Here is an 18400-nt window from a genome sequence, read left to right on the forward strand (position 1 = left end):
TAAATAAATCCTGTTTAGAAACAATCACCATTCAAAATATTAAATGAAATATAAACATTCAGCCTGATTGAGAAAAAATTTGCTTACTCTCCCTATATACACATTTGTATCTTTTGAAGCTTTCCCTCATTTACCCTTCCTCTGAGATGAAAATTCTTCTAATGAGAAAAAGGAAGCTCAGTGATGTTTACCTAGAACTCTCGAGGTAGGTTGTATGACTTCCTTTATCTCAAGCCTAGTTGATTTTCCTATACACAGTTTTTGAGGTTATCAAGAAACATTATTCCTTAAGCCATTTTGGAAGTAGAGAAGCTCTTAGCAGCGACTGTGTAAGCATCCTGACAAAGAATACACAAAAAGCCCAGGGATAGGATCTCCCCTTCTTGTCAACAAGTACATTCCCTCTTCAGGCAAGTAAAGGAGAAAATATTATTCACTGTAAATATAGGAAATTATTTCAAAATGTCAAATTTCTGACAACATGGGTTAAATACATGGCCAGTGAAAAGAGTTGATTATCAATATTTTCATTCTTCATGTGAAAAAAATATAATTATTTATATTTGTTACAGGAAGTATTTGAAATTTGCACATGTAGCTAGCTCTTATAGAATGTTCTTTACTCTTTCTTGGATTTCTTCAAGTTTTTCTAAATAAATGTAACTATTCATAGGAGTCAGTATTAAAAAATATTTCAGATTAAAAAATAAAACAAAAAGAGCTTTGATATGGAATCTATCTCCACACAGCAACACCACATCAAAAAGCTTTTCTACTGAGCATTACTTTTTCCTCTAACTATGCTCTCCTCTCTCCTTTAGTTTCAAATTGGAATGATAAAAGCATCAGTTAGAAACCATAAATACTTTGTTGCCTCTTAAGAAAAATCCTGTATTTTACACACATAAACACAATTCACTTAGTTGCACAAAGCTGAAATATTTGCATGCTGATCTATAAATTCTAACCTAAAAGATTAAAAAAATATGTAATTATGTGATTTTCATGCTAAAAAGTATTTAAAATTCCTTGTATCTAGGATTCATAGAGAAGATTAGTAATGTTATTTCCTTTGCATTCATCTAGTTAACCTTTGTACTTGGGTGCCTAATGGACAGCTTGAACTTAACATTTACAAAACCAAATGTCTCTTCTTTTACCTGAAACCTGCTTCTTCTTTGCCTTTCCCATTTCACTAGGTTTCAACTCCAGTCTTCTAGTTTCTAGTGCTAAAACACTTGGAGGCATCCTTTTTATTTCACAACCACATGCAATGAGCCAGCACATCCTGTTGGCTCATCATTAAAATATCTCCACACTCCATCCCCTTCTCTAACTGTTATCATCACCATCTTGGTCCAAGCCTTTGGTATTTCTCACCTGTAATATTTAAAAAGCCTCTTAACTGTTTTCCTTCCCTTGCTCTTGGCCACTAGAGTCTCACATCATGCCATCTTTTCAAAATCCTCCAAAGATGTTTCTAATGTCCCTCAGAGTAACAGACCACGTCCTTGTAACGGTGTATGAGCAAGTTTGATGGGAAGTCAGTGTGCACCAGCAGAGCAGAATACTATCTGTGTGATTCCTTCAGCTGATATTTTTGCTTGAATGTACTCCTTGTTAAATACTTTAATTTCTTGCTTCTAAAGTACTATACAATGTGCCCCCTCACTCCTGGTCTTGACATCTCTTAGAGATCTCCTAAGAATCTCTCCCTTTCTCCCTCTGCTGTTGCCAGGGACTGTCATCTTTGCTGTTTCAGGAACTTACCAAGCATGCTTCCTCTTCAGGACCTTTGCACAGTTGTTTCATTTGTCTGGAACCGCTTTTCCCCTGATATCCATGTTTTGCTTTGTTTTGTTTTCCTTTTCAAGTTGTTCGTTTTAATTTCCAAGTTTTACCAGTAGATCCTGTTAGTTATGAAAGGGAAGTTCTCTACACAAAATAAGGATTTATTTTCTTTCATAAAGAGACTCCACTGTCATATCTTGTCTTGACAAGTCAAAACTCAAATAACTTGCTTAGCTAAAAGTATTCCGAAGATGAAAGATAGGTAATTTGAACAAAACCATGAAAACTATCAGCTTCCTAAATGTGTGTAAGAGAAAGAACTTAAAAGACTTTTTACCTTAAATTGAAGATTCTGAGGAATCTCATGTTAACCTTTACATGTTAACCTTTAGAAACTACTGCTCTTGGGCAGCTAATGTTAAGTTGTAGAGATTTGACCTCACTTTACCATTCAAGTCTATTTGCACATACAGTACAATGAGTGCACGGAGAGTATAAGAATAGTAGCATCTAAAACTTTACAGGTAAATTTTATGGTCTATAAAATTTATTGACTGCGATGTCCAGACTCTCCCTATCCACTGCTTCATAATATACAATAAATACTTAGGGGAGATACACACAAACTTTATTCCCTGATCTCCTTCAAGTCATTACTCAAATGTCATCTTCTTAGTGAGTACTCTCCAGATTTCACGACTATTGAAGAGACCCAAGGTTCTCCATATTCACCTTCACTGTTCCATTTCTTCTCTATAGCATTTATCACCTTCTAATACAGCATATAGCTTATTTTTCTTATCCATATCCCGCCCCCCCCCACTAGACTATGATTTCCACTTGAGCAGGGATTTTGTCTGTTCATTGCTGCATTTCTGGTGCTTTAAACAGTGCCTGGAACATAGTAGTTAATCCAAAAAAGACTGCATGAGGATCTTAATATATTTCAGTAAGTGTATTTTATATTAGCCAGTAGCATGCTTTTAGAGAGAGTCTTTTTCTTTCTCAATAAGAAACAGCTGTCATTCATCTTCAAAGGGGGCATATTTCTCTCTGCCGATGATGGAATCATCAGCAAAGAGTTATATCATCCTCTTCCTCCAAATCTGGACTCCATCCCAGCACTTAATTTTTACATAAATATTTGAGCTTTGCCTTAGGAAATCACTTAAGGCCATTGGACCCTACAGTTATCTTATGCCTAGCTTATACTTATTCTTGGGGAGACTGTAAAATGTCTCAGATGAAAAGCCATTTTGAGCTCAAAACCATAGTGAATTGTTCTTCATTGCTTGTTCTAGTTCATTATAATAAACACAATTACAAGAAGTTAAAAGACCATAATTCCCCCTACATTGGAAAATATGTAAAAAAAAATATGCTTACATTGTTACTTTGACTAAAAAGGAGAAGTGAAAGAAGAAGAGGTGGAGGAGAAGGGAAATAGAAATTATGAACACCTCTTCTCTGCAACAATAATAAGATGAATGAAGAAATTTTGGTATTTCTAAGGTCTTCTCATTATCTAGAAAGCTATATATTACAACCGTTTAGTCAATACATCCTTTTAAGAGAAGTTTTAAATCAATTGGTTTTTATATATACTATCTTTACTTATTTTGAAAATGTAAGGTCCTAATGCCAGGTGATAAGATTGCTTGAATACATGTTCATGTATTCTAACTGGCTTCCTAACTTCCTCCCTCATCTCCTATTTTAATTCCAACTATCATTTCCTGAATCTTCCTTACATTTGTGGTCCTTAACTATCCCCCAATTTTTATTTCCTACTATTTGAATTTAGTCTCCATAACTTTAGTTACCAAACCTCTTAGATATTGGCTTTTGGTGTGATGACTTTCTGATTTTTGTCCTTTGCAGTTTATCTTTTCATACTTACCAAACCCATGTCACTTCCTTTGCCTACATTGTAGTAATTCTCCTATAAGGCCTTCTATTAAGACACTGAAAATAAAGGATTGGAAGATGATATGGGAGAAGGAATTATAACCTGAAGAATAAGGGTAGCTGTTTGGAAATGTTTTTAGAAGATGACCAGTCTTTTCGAGGCTTTGTGATGGGTAGGGACTGTATTTGTCTTTGTGTTGTATAGCATATTGTTAATCAATAGAGATCATGTTTTTTGTCAATTATATAAATATATGGCAATCAGGGTCAGCAGAGTTTTTGGAAAGCCAGCTTCTCTCTAAAGAGAAAAGACTAAATGGCCCCTGCTCAAAACAAGGCAGAAGAATCTTGTGTTTCTTGTTATTTTATCCAAGGCAGACTGCATGGTGGAAAATGTTTCTTCTGTAATATTCTTTTTTGCCAGTCTTAAAGAATGTGTTCAGGATGACATCAAAATAAAGAGTTGATGCTCAAGTACACATAGCATGTGCAAGATACTGTAGTTCTTGTTCTCTTTTACGGTATTTTGTTTCTTTTCATGAATTATTTTTATGATTGAACCCTAAGACTATGTTCTTTCGTAAATTTTATTCAATCTACTTTGGGTTAGATTTAGCAATTTTGAAAAATAGGGCATTGCTTATTATATTCTTAAAATCATATAATTAATGTTTTGTTTACTTTTTTAAAAGGAAACTATTTCATTGAATTTGTTGATTTCTGAGGATGAACAGAGTTATATTAAATAAAATGTCACCAAATGAAATATCAGATTCAGAAATGTGAGTGTGTGTATATGCCCTTCTCATCCTTTTCAACATAAGCTAAATACTTGAGTGTTTTTTTAGAGCACACATCACATCAATTAGCTATGAATAAACACATCATTAAAATATGGACAAGTGTGACATTGATGCTAGTATTTGGAAGTAAAAAGTGCTTTTAAAAGTGACTTTACACATATGTGACTATATTGCAGTGTTATTTTGAATTTATTGTGGATTCAATCAAATGTATTTCAAAATATTAACATAAGCCTCAAATCACTAGAAAGAACTTCCTGGCTTCTGAAATGCTAGAATGGTTATAAAGCTAGTGTTAGTTGTAAAATCTACCCCTTGTAGCAGTGGAAGTAATTGGATTATAATTTCAGGTTACTTCATTCTTACATTAACAAATATTGTTGAGTCGCTTATTATGTCCCAGGCAACTTTCTAGGTGCCAGAGTTATGAGAATAAAGAAAACAAAATCCTTGCCCTTCTCAAAGTCACACTGGAGTGGAGAAGACATACAAAAAGCAGATAAAGTTATATGTACTATCAGGTGGTGTTGCTAAGTGTGATGAAGACAAGGGTCAGAGAGCTCTGGAGAACTGCTTTAGACATGGTGGTCAAGAAAGGCCTCTCAAAGGAGTTGCCTTGGACTGTGTTATCCTACCTAGATCAATATTAGATGATTACTATTACTGGCTAAAAATTTTGTCAAGAGGAAAATGGTGTGGCATTTAAGAAGCTATCCTTAATTTATAATCTTCGTTCTAAAATGTACTAGTTTAAATGTGTGGCCTTGGGCACTCTGTTTTCTCTTATGTGAAATAGGGCAATGATAGTGCCAACACCATGAGCTAGGTATTGTTATGTATCCTCTTGATAATCTGGCCCCTTCCTTTCCATGGAAAGATCCAATCTATTCTCCCCTTATCTATGCTGTACTTCGGAGAGGCAATATATTAGAGTTCTAGGATTCCTCTTTCTGTTCAGACCTGGCTGTGATTACTCAGGCTGCAAATGCTCAGTGGAATGCATCCTCATAATCAGGGTCTTTTAGGCTCATCCAGAGATGCCAGCTTTTGCCCAATTTCATGCCTCTTAAATTCCAAGCAGCTTTAAGTCGTTATAACTGGAAGATAAATGGTGATTTTTATCACAGAAGAAGACAACAAAAGAACCAAATGTAAATTCCAATAGCTCGTGTGATTTAATGTTTCCGTTTAATCTGTTATTTCCCCTTATTCACAGAAGAACCATAAGCCCATGCTTCCATTAGTGGGTTTGGGTATATTCTAAGCACCACGCTGTGGTAAAGGGAACCCTGATCACTGTGATTCCAGAAGCACTAATCCAGGGAGTATTGAAAAGATTGTTTCCTGCTGGTTTCTGAAATTTAATGAAAAGTATTGCTGTTTGTAACATAGTCATAAAATACCTTGGGAAACCCTTTATGGGGAATCTCAGATTATGGGCTGAAGAGAGAATACAATGACTATCCATCTACGAGGAGATGAAAGTTTCTTTTATGAAATAAGGAAAAAAATAACAAATGGCCCCTGTCTTAAGGAAATGTGGAGCTGCTGTATTTCTGTTTGTATAGAAAATCACAAAAGGAATATATCTATATTAATGCAGCTAAATGCCATGTTAACTAAAGAACAGAAAAATTGATTCTCCTGTCCCATACCAATTTTCATTAAGGAATAGTTCAGGCCATAAGCATTGACTTATTAGATTTATGGGAATAAAAACAACACAGAACATCCATTATGGTCATAATAATGCATCCTGTTTCTGGAATCAGAAAGGTATAGTTACTCTTCAGATTGTTCTTTATGGATTGGTTTCTTTTTTAAATAATTATAAATTGATTTCTCTCTTTGTATGTATGCTGAAGCTTTCAGCCCATTTTTTAAAAAATAGTTATGCTTTTACATATCTTATTTACTAAAAGGTATTTAAAAGCATTTTCCAAAGCACATGTTTGTATATATATTCCATAGTTTCTCTTTTGGTATTTAATGCAAATAATGACTATGTTTTTGTTCTTTTTACTTTTTAAATTAAAGTTTATCATTCATACATGAATATCCATAAACAATAAGTGTGTAGTATATGTTGTGAACTTATAAAACAACCATGCATATTATCATACAGGGCTCCCGTACATTATCCCACCACTAACACCTTGCATTGTTGTGAAATATTTGTTACAAGCTATGTAAGAGCATGGTCAAACATTACTGCTATCTATAGCCAATATCTTACATTTGGTGTATTTTTCCCCCAACCCACCTGGTTAATGACACTCTGTATTAGTATTATATACTTGCTATAGATAATAACCATGTATAAAACAAAATTTTCTCAAGACTAGTAAAACTAAAAATTATTCAAGATTGTAAGAAAATTAGAAACATAAATACACATGCTATTTTAATTTATAATAATTATAAGGAAATGTGGCAATTATTCCACATCATTGATTAATGGAGACTGCCAAACAAGGAGTTAGAAATTGGATAGACTGGAATGAGGATGGGAAGGCAGTTTTTGCTCTATGTTTTTTTTCATGTTCAATTTTGTGAACCTGTTGAAATATCAAATTAAAAATAAAGAGCTTAAGAATTTTTAAAATTTACTTTCACCATTTTGCAGTTGCTAATAATTAGAAAGTCTGTAGTATATAAAAATAAAATAAAAAATGAGCACCCATGTATCAACTACCCTGCTTAAAATATTAACCTTTACCAATAGTTGTAAAGACCCCCAAGTATCTGTGTATGATGTCCTCTTATTCCTTCATAGAGGCAACTATTCTAAATTATGTTATTATTTTTATTTTTTTCTAGAGTTTTACCACTTACATGTATATCTGAATATCCTAAAAATATAGCTTTGTACATTTGAATTTTATATAAATGTTGTCATACTATACACATATTTCACAACTTATTATATTCACTCAGTAGTATGTTTTTTTTGTGTGTGTGTGTGCTGTAAAAATACTAACTTTATTGGTTAAAAAAACCACAAAACCAACTGTATTTGAAAATTATTTTACTCCCAGGATTTTAAATAATTTGCATACTTCATTTTATTCATACACATAGCAGAAACATTGGAAATGACAAAACAGAAGAATGCGTGGCTTTTTATACATTTAGCATTACAACGTAACCAGTGCCTGCCGTCCCTCATCATGTTGATTCTAAGAAAGCAGAGGGGCCACTGACTCAGAAGGTTTCACCTCTAGCATCACTCCAATTCCTGGGGTAATTTGAGGTGGGTGCTTACAGTCTTCTGGGTATTTAGGGACAGGAATTCGATGAGGGAGCTCAAAATGTTTCAAGTAATTTTCAGTCTGTGGTGGTCCAAAGAGAAGGCCCAGAGGTAGGAAAGTAATGCCTACTCCTCTTTCTCTACCCAAAGGCCTCATTTAGATTTGCGAACCAGCTGGGGATCTGCTAGCCTGTCACCCATGCACCCTGACAAATACACAGTAGGTTGGACACTCACCACCCCGAAGGGCTTTTTCCCACATGGCCTACTCTCTAGTTGGCAGTGCCCGTCTGAGTGGACCATGGAGATGGGACGTCTCTTAGAGAGGCTATTCCATGGGACAGCAGTTGTTACTGCCCACGCTGGCTGGGCTCCAGAGGTTCCTGCTCAGTACAAAAAGCTTTACATTCTTCCTTTCCTTTTTTTTTTTTTTCAGATATGGGAGCTGGGGATTGTATGTGGGAAGCCAGTGAAGCCAGTGTTCAGCCACTGAGTTACACTGGCTTCCCAGTTTTGGTTTATTTCATGTTTGCTTTTTTTTTCCAGATGAAATAGACTTTATTTTTTTTCCATGTTTTTTTTATTGCCTTTTTTTTTTAAAGATACATAGATCACAAAAAATGTTACATTAAAAAATATAAGAGGAAAATGGATTTGGCTCAATGGATAGAGCATCTGCCTACCACATGGGAGGTCCAAAGTTCAAACCCAGGGCCTCCTGACCTGTGTGGTGAAGCTGGCCCACACACAGTGCTGTGTGTCCCCTGCATAGGGGAGCCCCATGCACAACGAGTGCACCCTGTAAGGAAAACTGCCCTGTGCAAAAAAACTGCAGTCTGCCCAAGGAGTGGGGGCGCAAACATGGAGAGCTGACACAGCAAGATGATGCAACAAAAAGAGGCACAGATTCCTGGTGCTGCTGACAAGAATGCAAGCAGACACAGAAGAACACACAGCAAATGGACACAGAAAGCAGACAACTACTCAGGGAGGTGGGGGAAAGGGGAGAGAAATAAATAAAATAAATCTTTAAAAAATATATAAATATATAAGAGGGTCTCATATATCCTACCCCCCACCCACTCCTCCCACATCAACAACCTCTTTCATCATTGTGGCACATTCATTGTATTTGGTGAATACATTTTGGGGCACTGCTGTGCCACATGGATTACAGTTTACATTGTGTTTTATACTCTCCCCCAGTCCATTCAGTGGGTTATGGCAGGATATATAAAGTCCAGCATCTGTCATTGATGTGGAGACAGTGGCCATGGTAGTAGCTTAGGGCAGGGAGAGGGACGTGCTTGCTTTTTTGTTTTGTTTTTAGGAGGTACCGGGATCCCTCTTCCTCTCCTTTCTTGCATTAAGCTCTTCAAAGACATCCTTGCTTGCCAGCTGGCTAGAACCTGAGCTTCAGTGTTTACTCTTGCACAGCCCCAAAGCCCCTGCAAACCCCAGTTTCCTTCTATTTGTAACTTTATTCACTAGGGCCCAGGAAACACAAAGCTTTAAAATTCCAAGCTTACCCTCACTAAGTTAGAACATTCAATTTTGAATGGGCATGAGCTTTGTCTACCAGGCTACCACTTATCAGCTAAGAATGAATGTAGGACAATGAGGGCTGACTCTGAAGCAGCCCCCTGGAAAGCCCCACTCAGTCCAACACTGTTGCCACTGTACCACACACATAGAGGGATGATCCTGTGGGAAACACTGGAACTTACTCCTTGATGGCAAAGCACCAATTTTTCCAAAACTGCTGAAAGACGGATGGAATCAAGTCTGGTGAATAAACTGGATAGTACCTTCTGGGAACCCAGATGAAGGGTAATGGCAGTGAGGCTGAACTACACAAGGCCCTAAACTGGCTCTGAGGCCCACACCCAGGTGGCCTTTCTGGCATACCTGGAGCAGTGGCAGCATCACAGTAATGTGTGTCTAAACCTCCAATGGGCCAGCTCTGAAGTCAGCCTCCCTAGGTACCAGCCTTGGTGCTGCATACAGACACTACCCACAATAACTAAGAATTAGAATGTTTTCTTGCGTGCAAAATATATGTACTCCATAAGCAAAATGCCTCAAGAAAAGTTTAAAAGCAAGGTGTTTCCATTAGTATCCTACTGAGAAGCTCTTGTGAGGATTATAGGACACATAAAAGGACACCATAGGTGCAAACTAAATGTGACCTTTTTTGCTTCTCATGAAACAGGCTAAAATTTCAGGGGCCATGCCCCCAGACTCTTCTTTGAATCTTGTTTGTAATTTCTATAATAAAACCAGGAAACAGGAGATCCAGATGTGAGCCAGACAGACCCAAAAAGAATTTCCAGGCTAGGACACCTAAGTGTTTCAGTGAAATCCTGTGTTCCAAGTCGTAAGAGTGGGTGAAGAGCTGGAAGACTAAAATGACTGATCTTCTGACCTGCAGGAGGAATGGGGTGGGATTTGGCAGAGCCTCCTGGGCTAGGAGGCTTTGGAGGGTGGTTAACCACCTTAAGTCAAGAGCACTTCCAGGCCAGCTGAATAAGAGGGCAAAGGCTCTCTTCTGTGAGGAGAACTGAGCCCAGGTCTGGCAAAGTTAGGGCATGCAACCGTGGGCCAGCCCCCTGGGTTAGGGGCACGCTGGGCCCTGGCCAACTTCACTCCAGGCCCTTCTAACGTGCCCACCTCACTCACCTTCCCACATTCTTCTGGCCCTGCGAGCTGCGGCTTGCTGCATTTAAGGAGCTGCCTTGCCCCGTTTCTGAGGGTGGAGATTTTCAGGAGTGTAGGGCACAAACAATCATGCTCTTGTGTCCTTCAAGAGAAAAGCTGCTGAGATGGAACAGGCAGACAGATCTTGAAACTCTGACGTGGAGAACTCCTGGGACAGTGGGCTTTGGTTTTGGGAAGTCTCAGCATGTAACCCTCACATTCCACATCACTGAGGTTAGGCCGGGGTGCTGGGAAACTGCAGTGACTCTGAACCTCGGCCCGCAAGATGTCTTGTGGACTTCTCAGACCTTAGCATTGGGGAAAATGTTCACCAGGTGGAAGCAGTTATAGTCCCGGGGATCTTTAGTTCAATGATCTGTTTATATACTGTTAGGAGGAAGGAAATGAGAGAGCATGGAGCCAGAGAGGGGACAAACCAGAGAGGCTCATCTCACTTCCTTTGGGGCAATGTACAGGACTTTTTTTTTTTTTTTCTCAATTAGAGCTCCAAACAGGCAATTGTTGCTAATGTCGAATTTCCCTTTGTCCAGTTGTTAAGCTACATTTGGACAGTCAGTTTCAAGATTGTTTTGATAATTCTCCTTTACTCTGAGCAGAGGATATCTGTTCCCAGCTAGGGATGAGGTCAAAAGCTGGAATTTTGTCACCCTAATTGAGGCACGTTCGCAGGCATCTTCTTCCTGGATCTCTTGTCTAGACAATGCAAGGCAGTGGGGCATGTAAGAAACTTTCAGGAGCGATGGAGGGGGAGGGAGATGCTTGCAAGAAGGCCTCAAAAGTGAATGGTCTCCCACTTTATTGGTATCAGTTACCTGGAAAGCTTGTGAGGAAGGGAGATTCTCAGAATCCCCCACTTGCAAAGCCCTGAGCAGCTGGAGGAGCCACCACTTTGATAAGGCTCTTGTACAAGTGGCAACCAGAGGGCAGTCACGTGAGGGTGGGGAGTGGAAAGAAAATGATTCTACCTGAGGCAAACAATGGTAGAAGAAATAGAGCTGCGAACAAAACAAAAACAAAAGCAAAAACAAAAAAAATGAACAAAAACTAGGGAAACACTGGATGGAGAGGAGCAGGAACATGAAAGAAAGGAACCAGAAAATAACAAACAAGGCTTCTGGGGCTGCATGGAGCAGCAGCCAGGTGTCCCATAGACCTCCATGAAGAAGCTTCATAAACCCCAGCTCTGCCTGGAGTCTCTGCTTCCAGAACACCAAGCTGGCGGAGCAGAGTTCTCAAAAAATTTCAGAATATTCCGCTAGTCAGATGGGCCAACAGCAAGAAGGAATGGCTGCAGGGAAGGTGGCCAGGTGTCGTACTCTAACCGCCTTCTTCTGTAAAAGCAGCAGCCCTGGGGAAGGGGTGAGTGGTGGGTCTCCAAGTCAGTAGAGATAGGTTCTGGCATGCACAAACTAGGGGCGATCTTCCAGGGCAGTGTGCTTGCTAGTGTTGCAGTGAATCCAGCCTGGAGAGAAGGTGTTCAACCTGGTCAGTGTCGACTCTGGTGCTCTGCAATCTCCTCTTGGATGCACAACTTGAGGGCTCGCACATGGGTGGATCCAGAGGTGTGTGTGCATACAACTCCTTGCTCACCCTTTCTGGGTCATCGTCCTGATACACGATGACTGATGTGACCTCTCCACTGTCGGCCCCCTTGTTCTAAGCAGAAGAGCTGATGCCTAGAAGGCACCAGCTCGGAGCTGCCACTACTGCTGCTTTCACCGGACTCCTCATAGTCTGGATTGCTTGGGTGGGTAGAGTCATCTCGGTGTGGCGGCAGGTACACCCGCAGGTCGGCTTGCAGGGCCTCCTCGCCTACTCCTTGGCTGCCTGCTTCACCTTCTTGTCATAGTCCTCTCTGGCGGGGAGCCGCGCCGGAGTCAGGGACTGCTGGGCGGGGCCAGGCCAGGAGCGGTGGTGCGGGGTAGGACGGTACTGGGCGAGCTGGTTCCGTCCTATATGGTGCATGAAGCTGTGGCTCATGTCCAGCCACCCACCAGGCTTGCAGCAGAGCCCCAGCCCCAGGTCCGGAGCTGCCTCCATCTGGAGCCCGGGCGGGGACCTGCAGCCTCCTCAAAGGTCCCATGGCCCCCTGTAGTATGTTTTGAAGACACAGTCATGTTGTTGTATTGAAGGTCATGCATTTTTATTGATGTTAATTTGATTACCTGAAAGAGTTTATATAAGATTGGAATTACAATTTCTTTGCTTAGAAAAACTCGGTTAAATGATCTGGGACTTGCATTTTCTTTATGGAATTATTTGAACTATTAATCCATTATCTTCTATAGTTTTAGGGCTAGTTTGATTTTCTGGTTCTAGTTGAGTCAGTTTTGGTTACTTGTCTTTCTTTTGCTAGGCATTTGTCCATTGCCCCTGAAATTTAAAACTTATTTGCATAAAATATGTAATATTTTTCTACCTTTAAAAAACATACTGTGCTTGTATTTATGTCCCCTTTCTATTCCTCACATTATAAAATCAGTACTACTATAGGTCTTTGTTTTATGCCTTAGTTGAAAGACTCTAGTGTTCTTTTGTTTCGAATTTCACTAATTCCACTATATTCTTTATTATTTGCTCTTTTCTTTTAAAGATTTATTTTATTATTTATTTCTCTCCTCTCACCCCACCCTTCCTGCTCACAGTGTCCATTTCCTGTGTGTTCTTCTGTGTCCACTTGCATTCCTGGTGGCACCAGGAATCTCTGTCTCTTTTTGTTGCATCATCTTGGTGTGTCAGCTCTCTGTGTGTGCAGCACCACCCGTGGGCAGGCTGTGCTTTTCTCACATGGGGTGGCTCAATGCGGGGCATACTCCTTGCACATGGGGCTCCCCTGCGTGGCACAGCACTCCTTAAGTGTGGCACCGCTGCATGTGGGCCAACTCACCACATGGGGCAGGAAGCCCTGGGTTTGAACCCTGGACCTCCCATATGGTATGTGGATGCTCTATCGGTTGAGCCACGTCTGTTTCCCTGCATTAAATTTTGTGGATCTTTTTTGTTTTAGGGTATGCAAGCAAATAGTTTATTAAGAAACAGGGAAAAGGAAAAGTACATACCCAAGACATGAATGCTGGTGTGCTACAGGGTACATAGAATAATTTAAGGATACACCATAGGGTAGATGAGGGAGTAAATAGTTTATTAAAAAACAAGAAAATGAGAAAAACCCATGGTCCAAGGTATGGACTGCAAGCATGCTGCAGAGTGAGACATGCCAAAGCTTTTGTTTCGTTTGTCTGTTTTGTTTGATTTTTTTTTTTTTTTTTAGGAGGTACCTGGGAGGGAACCTGGGAAGCAGGTGCTCAAACACTGAGCTACATCTACTACCCTGGATCTTGTTTTTATAACTTTTAAATTTGGGTTCTAAATTACTAATTTTGTGTCTTTTCCTACTTTTTAATATTAACATTTTACAAGGCTATAGATTTTCCTCTAGTAAATAGTACTTTTCTCTTTTTTCCCCAAAATGTTTTATATTTTTGCCTTTCACATTTAATCCTTTGACTATGTGGAATTGATGTTTGTATGTGGTGTATGGTAGTGATCAAACATACTCCTCCCCACATTGAAATTATAGCTTTAATTTTAGGCAGTCCTTAACTTTATGCATTGTTCTGCATTCCAAATACTCCAGCCTTAAATGGGGTCATAAGCTTTTATCTCCTGTGCCTTCAGTAACTGTTTAAATCAAACATTTAAGAGAGACATGATTAGCATGATTAATCAATTGGAGGTCTTTTGCTAGCTCTCCTTAGATTCTCATCCCTACTTTGTATTATCATCTGAGGATTCCTCTTATTTTCTTTCCAGTTTAGCCCTATTTCAATAGAAGTTTTAAAATCTAGCATTCCTACTTATTTTGTTGAGGGAGGAGTTTTCAGAGTACTCCATCATATCAATAGCACGACAAATCTTTCAAATTGTTCACTGTTATAAAGACCTTGATTTTCAACAGAACAAAGACATAGGAAAAATAAACCTAAATTTTTAAAGAAGTGTATATTATAGAAACATTGCTACATCCTTTGCAATTTTTATCACCAACACTTTGACATATGACTCAATGCAATGTTTTCCAACATCATACATTAAAGTAAGAAAAGAAAATACTGTATTTATGGGAAGTCAGATGCCCACTGATTTAAGAATAAGTGTTCTAGGTATTGTTGATGCACATTAAGTAATTACATATTTGTTGGAACTGACAGCAAGTTTTCTTGGAATCACAATTGCTTAGTCATTTTTTTTCTCTTGCAGATAATTATGTATTGGTGTATGCTCAGATTTCTCCTGTGTATATACTTTTCCATTGATGTTAGGCAGAATTTTCTGAGCACATGAATACATAGGAAGGGTTGAATAAGGTGTCCGTCATTTGCTTCAGATTCCTTGCTTCTCTCTAAGCAGTCATGTGGCAGAGACTAAGTTCTGTGGGATTGATTACAGAAGGCAATGTTAGGGTAACCAAAATATGCTGGTGAACTTCTCACTACCTCTAATGTTTATAGTGTCAGATCCTGGGATGGTTGGGTCTAAGCAGTTTCACTATAAAGTCTTTTTATATCTTTTAGAACTTTGGTCATCAGAAGGGGTGGTCCAGCATTAGGAGTGGTCTCTGAGAACATTTGCCATTTGTGGACCAACATGAAACAACATGAAACCTATCAGAAATTCATCAGAACTCAAAATGATTTCCAGATTCCTAAAGAACTCTCTGTCTAGATGGCTGGATTAAAAGGCTCAAAGTGGGTATTGATATTATAGATAAATTAGAATAATTCATATTTATTGAAGAATTAAGGCCAAACAAAATAATCTGTAAACTATTATTACCCAGAATGGTGTTTAGATCGTTGGCCTCTTAAACATGGAGGAGAAGAGAACCTATCATGTGTTACTTACGTTTTAATGAAAGGATGGCATTTTAACCTACACTTGACTTACAATGAAAGGAAAGCTTTTCTGAAGATGAGTTCAGAGTAATGAGTGGTAGCACAAGGATTTTAAAACATGGTTGTGGGGAAGCAGACTTGGCCCAGTGGATTGGGCATCCGCCTACCACATAGGAGGTCTGTGGTTCAAACCCTGGGCCTCCTTGATCTGTGTGGATCTGGCCCATGCTCAGTGCTGATGCACACAAGGAGTGCCCTGCCATGCAGGGGTGTCCCCTGTGTAGGGGAGCCCCACGTGCAAGGAGTGCACCCCGTAAGGAGAGCCGCCCAGCGCAAAAGAAAGTGCAGCCTGCCCAAGAATGGCACCACACACACGGACAGCTGACACAACAAGATGACACAACAAAAAGAAACACAGATTCCCAGTGCCGCTGATAAGGATAGAAGCGGTTACAGAAGAACACACAGTGAATGGACACAGAGAGCAGACAACTGGGGTGGAGGGGTGGGGTAAGGGAAGAAAATAAATAAAAAATAAATATTAAAAAACAAAACAAAACATGGTTGTGTTCATTTCCTGGCTGCTAAAGAAAATACCATGCAATAGGCTGGCTTACACAAGAATTTATTGGCTCATGGTTTTGCGACTAGGAGAAGTACAAATTCGAGGCAGCTTTCTTCCAGATGACTGGCATTTTGAGGCTGGCTGCCAACCATCCTTGGTCCTTGGCTTTTCTGTCACACGGCAGGGCACATGCTGACCTCTACTGGCTTCTCTTTTCTTTTCTGCTTCCCTTGACTTTCAGCTTCTGGCTACTCTTTCTCTCTCTCTGTGACCTTCCCTAGAAGACCTTCAATAATAGGAATAAGACCCATCTTGATTCAGCTGGGCCCTACCTTCACTGACATAACTTCATCAAAAGACCCTATTAACAAGGATTCCTACCCACAGGGATGGAATAGGTTTAAGAACATAATTTTCTGGAGGCGCAGATAACTCTAAGCCACCGTAATGGTTATCTGCCTCCCAAGTAATTTCCACAACAACCTTCTACTACTGAAATATTATGTCTATACATTACTGGAAAATTAATCAGATTATTTTCCTTTTTAAGGACTTCTAAGTAATAGAGATTTTACTACATACTATGTGCTATAATGTATAGCATATCTGGCATGTCTTATTTAACATGTATTGTGTAATTCAACGAGATTGATTAAGTGCTATTAAAATTGACTCTAAGTAATTTCTAGAAATTTTTTAAAAACTCTGTTATGTTTATTTGGTGCCATGTGGCTTTTGCCATGACACGTTTGTAAAATGTGCCAATTATAGCAAGACCTAATATACAGAAGATCTATGTCATAAAACAGTACTTGCTACATATGTAGATGGATTTTCAATGTAATGTAGTGACTGGTGATGTGATGGTTCTGGTGGGTGAATGTCACCATTTCTATTTCAAAGGCAAAGCTAAGTGAAAAACAGCATTTTTAAAAAAGTAGATCCATTTGGAAGCATATATATTAATTCAAGACTGCTTGGAAATGATCTTCAGGAGATGACTTGCATGATAATTGTGAAAATATGTGTTACCTGCATTAGAGGTTTATAAAGATTTGCTTTTAAGCAAAACCATCATTTTAAAAGAAGAAATGTGAGAAAGCTGTTTTCTGATGACCTGCCGTTCATGAACAAGTGAGTTTGTATCAGATACATATGATCTCTGTTGAATGGATATGGGAAAACTGGAGGGTCTCTTGCTTTCCCTTCTTCCATAGGACAGATTTATGGAATGAAGAGACAAATGATATGATCTGAAAAGCACTTAAATGCCTCTCCACATGCTTATCTACTTTAATTGTAGAAAATCTTGTACATTGGCTCTGACAGAGTGTCTGATCCTAACATCTTATTCTTTGAGTTCACATAGTGAAAAGAAATGCTAAACAGATTTCTGGAAACAAGAACAATTGAAACAGAACTTTATTTGGTTGATTAAATTAAACAAATGACACCTACCATCTTCCCAAGAGCAAATGAAAACACAGGTATTGAAAAGAACAAAGATGAAGAGATATGGAAAACAAGTTTTGACTGACTTTTTTTTTCCCTGAATAGGTCCTTCTGGAATTAGAAGTGAGAATTTACATAGACAGAATCATTTGATTTGTCCATTGCTAGTTAAGTGATATAAGGACTGGAAGAACTGGAAAACTGTCCAGAGAGATGTTCTGTATGAAACATCAAAACATTTCGGCATATACTGGAATATAAAATTAGCTCTGCTCCCATTTCCAAGTGGTGAAGATGGGGAACATTTCTTGAAGTGCAATATCTCTAATTTACATGATAGCAGACATTTGGCAACCAATTATAGTCATTTGAAATTCTGAAAATAAATAATTCATGTTGGAGTGTTATTTATGGGAAATTAATCTTTTTTTAATTCTTGCAATGGGAGAATTTATTTTTTATTTTTTTATTTTTTGTCTTTATTTCTTTTTTTAATGTTACATTAAAAAAATATGAGGTCCCCATATATTCCCACCCCTCTCACCCTACTCCTCCCTTAATCTTGATTTTTAATCTTTTAGTGTACTTTAAAAATTATTTCTGATTAGAAAAAATGCAAAAACATGCTGAAAAGAAAATAGAAACTACATAAAAGGGAATTGTTACTATTTTTAGAATAAGAAACCTGCTTTGTCCAATTCAAGTAAATAGATACATAAACCTATACTTTTTTATAAATAGAGAACAGGACACTCATTTATAACATTATGGGCCAATTAGATATTAATATTTGAACACTTGTAAGCAACAAAACAACTAGAATGGTACAATACTTTTTAATCTGTTTAAATGCATATCTGAGCAAGCCATAAAATAAGGGAACTATTCAAGATAAAAATGTAAAAGAACAGAAGCACTGGAATGATACAGGGTAGTGGTTTCATGGAATCTAGGGGTGCAAAGTAGAAGGAGGAAGTTTTAAATCACCTTTGCTTGGTTTTAAATTTTCTGTGAGATC

General features: G+C 38.5%; 1 pseudogene; it reads right to left on the reverse strand.

Moving 5' to 3' along the window:
• Positions 1-11956: 11956 nt before the first annotated feature.
• On the reverse strand, positions 11957-12510 carry LOC101417048 (UPF0561 protein C2orf68 homolog; annotated as a pseudogene).
• Between the last annotated feature and the right edge of the window lie 5890 nt (positions 12511-18400).

The sequence above is a fragment of the Dasypus novemcinctus genome, chromosome 11, assembly GCF_030445035.2.
Source record: "Dasypus novemcinctus isolate mDasNov1 chromosome 11, mDasNov1.1.hap2, whole genome shotgun sequence".
NCBI classification, from domain to species: domain Eukaryota; kingdom Metazoa; phylum Chordata; class Mammalia; order Cingulata; family Dasypodidae; genus Dasypus; species Dasypus novemcinctus.